Raw genomic sequence first — 5081 nt, 5'->3', positions numbered from 1 at the left:
CACGGGGACCCAAGCTCTGATGGAGCAAAGGTGCTTTAATGATCTTTCTGTGAGTATATATAGGCTGTTGTACAAGGAATTTCTTTTGACAATGATAAAGATCAGAAAACAAAAGGTACAATGACTATTCCCAAAAGAACAAGGGATTAACAATGGTCATAGGGTCAGGAGACAATCCATATCTCAAGAAAGAGGATCAAGACTAAGCAGTTTTGTCATAAGGAGAATATTTACTGAAGGAGATTCATGCATGTCTCATCCTATGACCTCAGTCCTGGGAGTGGTGTGCTGTTCCACTTGTTTCTGTTGCCAGAAACTGATAAGGAACAGAGTATTTATGAGAAACAGCACAAATGAATTCTCCTGTTAAACATTCCCTGACAGTTTATTTCTTCCTATTGTTACATATCCAATGGAGGCTGACCAGAGGGTAGGGAGTAGGAGGTTAAGGAACTTTGCTCCACATAACTGTCATTCAGATTGATGGAATCTCCACTAACTTAAAATGCTGTCATTTTAATACAAAACTCAAGGGTCCACTGCAACATGGGGAGACAGGGCTTGAGAGTTGAGCCCAAGCATTTCAATGCTTCTTCTAGTAAGTGACATGCCACTTTTGATCTCATTACATCAGGCAGAACTAGTTATATGGCCTCCTCTAATTTCAAGGAGGTGGGGAAGTATAATCCTCTGTACACTAGAATGAAAAGAGAACTGAATACATTGGAGGGTGCTAATAATGGCTACCACAATTTTAATCAGGACTACAACTTTTGCACATGCCTGGGAAAATGACAGCCTGTCTGAATCTTAATCTCCTCACTGTAAAATAGGGATTTTTGCCTTGGAATAATTATAACTGCTAAATGAGATAAATGATTTAAAGTACAGAGTATCCAACACATAATAAATATTTGATAAATGATGAGCATTCTGGTTCAGGGGAAAATGAGTCTATTCTTATCACTTAGTCTTGAATTAGCCAAGTTTATATATTCCCTGGTGGCTCAAACAGTAAAGATTCCACCCGCAATGCAGAAGGCCTGGGTTTTATCCCTGGGTCAGAAAGATCCCCTGGAGAAGTGAATGGCAATCCACTCGAGTATTCTTGTCTGGATAATTCCATGGACAGAGGAGTCTGGCAGGCTACAGTCCATGGGGTTGCAGAGTAGGACATGATTCAGCAAAGGTTTAAAACTTAAACTTAGTCTATACCAACAAGATTCATTATCTCAAAGTTAGTTCTTCCCATCACTGAATTTTGGGCCTGAAAATATTCGTGTTTATACTGCTCTCCATCTGGATCCTTTAGACCTGAGTAAGTTTTCATCCCAATCCCAAAGAAAAGCAATGCCAAAGAATGTTCAAATTACCGCACAATTCCACTCATTTCACATGCTAGTAAAGTAATGTTCAAAATTCTCCAAGCGAGGCTTCAACAGTATGTGAACCGAGAACTCCCAGATGTCCAAGCTGGATTTAGAAAAGGCAGAGGAACCAGAGATCAAATTGCCAACATCTGTTGAATCATAGAAAAAGCAATAGAATTCCAGAAAAAACATCTACTTGTACTTCTCTGACTATTCTAAAGCCTTTGACTGTGTGGATCACAACAAACTGTGGAAAATTCTTCAAGAGATGGGAATACCAGACCACCTGACCTGCCTCCTGAGAGATCTGTATGCAGGTCAAGAAGCAACAGTTAGAACCAGACATGGAACAATGAACTGGCTTCAAATTGGGAAGGGAGTATGTCAAAGTTGTACATTGTCACTGTGCTTATTTAACTTATATGCAGAGTACACCATGTGAAATGCTAGGCTGGATGAAGCATAAGCTAGAATCAAGATTGCCAGGAGAAATATCAATAACCTCAGATATGCAGATGACACCACACTTATGGCAGAAAGCAAAAAGGAACTAAAGATCCTCTTGATGAACGTGAAAGAAGAGAGTGAAAAAGCTGGCTTAAAACTCAACATTCAAAAAATGAAGATCATGGCATCTGGTTCATCACTTCATGGCAAACAGATGGGGAAACAATGGAAACAGTGACAGACAGTGACTTTATTTTCTCTGGCTCCAAAATCACTGTAGATGGTGACTGCAGCCATATAATTAAAAGATGTTTGCTCCTTGGAAGAAAAGCTATGACAAACCTAGACAGCATATTCAAAAGCAGAGATATTCCTTTGCTAACAAAGGTTCATCTAGTCAAAGCTATGGTTTTTCCAGTAGTCATGTATGGATGTGAGAGTTGAACCATAAAGAATGCTGAGCACTGAAGAATTGATGCTTTTGAACTGTTGTGCTGGAGAAGACTCTTGAGAGTCCCTTGGACTGCAAGGAGGTGAAACCAATCAATCCTAAAGGAAATCAGCCCTGAATATTCATTGGAAGGAGTGATGCTAAAGCTGAAACCCCCATACACTGGCCACCTGATGGAAAGAAGAGACATCAGAAATGACCCTGATGCTGGGAAAGATTGAAGGCAGGAGGAGAATGGGATGACAGAGGATGAGATGGTTGGATGGCATTACCAACTCGATGGACATGAGTTTGAGTAAGCTCTCAGAATTGGTAATGGACAGGGAAGCCTGGCATGCTGCAGTCCATGGGGTCACAACTGAACAACTGAATGACTGACTGAGACCTGAGTAAAGATTATCTATGATTAATCAAGATACTATGACCACTGACATAATTATTGTTATGTGTTAAGCATAACAAAGAATGGTTCCATAACAACTCTGTTCAGATTAATAAATAACTTTTTGTCTTTTAAACATATTTGTGGTTACTATGCATATATATTTTGGTTGCTTTGGGTGTATACAGGTTTGATTAATAATGTCTGTAGTAGCTTTGATTAAGTGGTTAATGTCTATGTTTTGTGCATCTAGTTTATCTTTGCCTTATATTGTCAGCATGTCTGTGAGGTGTCCTGCCTATCATTTACTTTATTATTGCCTCAGAACACTTAGCATCATGATCTATTCATGATGGGGATCCATATATGTTGATTGACTACTGGTAGTGTAGCTTCAATTTTTCTGCTTAATAAAACTAAAGTACTTATTAAGTGTTAAGACAAATCATTTTGATGGATACATTTCTTTTTTATTCCTTTTTTAAAATTATTTTTAATTGGAGGTTAATTACTTTGCAACGTTGTGTTGCTTTCTGCTGTACAGCAGTGTGAAGCAACCATAACTATACACATATACCCTCCTTCTTGATCCTCCCTCCTTTCCCTCATCCTAGCCCTCTAGGTCATCACAGAGCATAAAACTGTGTTATATAGCAACCTCACACCAGCTATCTGTTTTCCACATGATAGCGTATATATGTTGATGCTGCTTTCTCCATTTGTCCCACTCTTTCCTTCCCCTACTGTGTCCACAAGTCTCTTCTCTCTTTCTGTGTCTCCATTCCTTCCCTGAAAATAGGTTCATCATTATGATGGATACATTTCTAAATGTAGTGCATGTATTTCTTCCTTTTTTTAAATATCAACTCAAATCCTTTAATTTTTATTAAACCAAATCCAAGAACTTTTCAATGTCTTACTAGAGGATTGCCTCACAACTGAACCATCGTTTCTGGAGGGAAGGAAACCACAGCTTCGGGGACATGACTGAAGTTTGGCCATGTCCCATCATAAATGCTCCAACATCACCCAGGACAGAGGCTCGGCGAGACGCCTTCGGCCCCACCTCCCTACAAAAGGTATTTCAGCTCCTCCAGCACCACGTGAGGCTCCGGAAACTTGAGTTTGCGTGGGGGCCCCTTCTGAAGACTGGTCCAGAGCTCCACGCTGCTGCCTTCAGCGCGCAGCAGCGTCACCTGGAAGCTGCCCCTCCGCGGCCTGGCGGCGTTCACCTTCACCGCCAGCTCCGGGGCCTGCAGGCACAGTGCCTGGCTCAGAGCCGCGGCGTCGCGCCCGTAGACGCGTCAGTTCGTGCAGTGCTCGATGACGACACTCGGCCCCTCCACTCTCCCATCCTGGCCGCTGGCCGGCTTCTCCCGCTTCTCGGCCGCTGTGGCCAGCGCCGCCTCGGCCTTCCGCTTCTTCCAGTGGGACGCCATGGCGCCTGGGGCCTGGCTGGGCACAGGACGCAGCCGCGGCCACCAGGTACATGCCAGGCCGGCTCCGAGCGCAGAACCGCAGTCCAGGCTATTTCTTCCTTTTATGCAGATGTTAATGAAAATACCCTTTGATGATCTCTTCCATTCTTTCAAACAACTCAAGTTTACCTAACATTTATATCCATATGGTCCAAAATGTCTCGGGTAGACGCTTGATCTAGTTTTGAACTTCAGGTATATATTTCCAACTATAAACAGGATATCATTATCAGAATGTATCTTCTGGTATCTTCAGTTCAACATGGACAAAACTGACCTCATTATCTTCCCTCAGAAATCGAGTTGAGTTAGTCTTCCAGTTTTCCTTATCTATAGTCTAACATATAAGTCTTACAGTCATTCTTGACATCTTCTGCCTTGTTATTAACAGTCAGTAACCTAGTCTCATGGAAACTATTTTTTTAATATCTCTTATATGTCTTCTTATTTCTACTGCTTTAGTTCATCTGTTGTCAATGAAACAGCCACAGTCAGTTCAGTTCAGTTCAGTTCAGTCACTCAGTCGTGTCCGACTCTTTGCGACCCCATGAATCGCAGCACGCCAGGCCTCCCTGTCCATCACCGACTCCCAGAGTCTACCCAAACCCATGCCCATCGAGTTGGTGATGCCATCCAGCCATCTCATCCTCTGTCGTCCCCTTCTCCTCCTGCCCCCAATCCCTCCCAGCATCAGGGTCTTTTCCAATGAGTCAACTCTTCGCATGAGGTGGCCAAAGTATTGGAGTTTCAGCTTCAGCAGCAGTCCTTCCAATGAACACCCAGGACTGATCTCCTTTAGGATGGACTGGCTGGATCTCTTTGTAGTCCAAGGGACTCTCAAGAGTCTTCTCCAACACCATAGTTCAAAAGCATCAATTTTTTGGCACTCAGCTTTCTTCACAGTCCAATTCTCACAACCATACATGACCATTGGAAAAACCATAGCCTTGACC

At 42.5% G+C, this 5081-nt stretch overlaps 1 pseudogene; it reads right to left on the bottom strand.

Annotated features, from left to right (window-relative positions):
• Positions 1 to 3720: 3720 nt before the first annotated feature.
• LOC133052707 (selenoprotein H-like) lies at positions 3721 to 4089 on the bottom strand (annotated as a pseudogene).
• Between the last annotated feature and the right edge of the window lie 992 nt (positions 4090 to 5081).

This window comes from Dama dama, chromosome X (genome assembly GCF_033118175.1).
Source record: "Dama dama isolate Ldn47 chromosome X, ASM3311817v1, whole genome shotgun sequence".
Classification (NCBI taxonomy): domain Eukaryota; kingdom Metazoa; phylum Chordata; class Mammalia; order Artiodactyla; family Cervidae; genus Dama; species Dama dama.
This window is presented reverse-complemented; position numbering and strand designations above follow the sequence as displayed.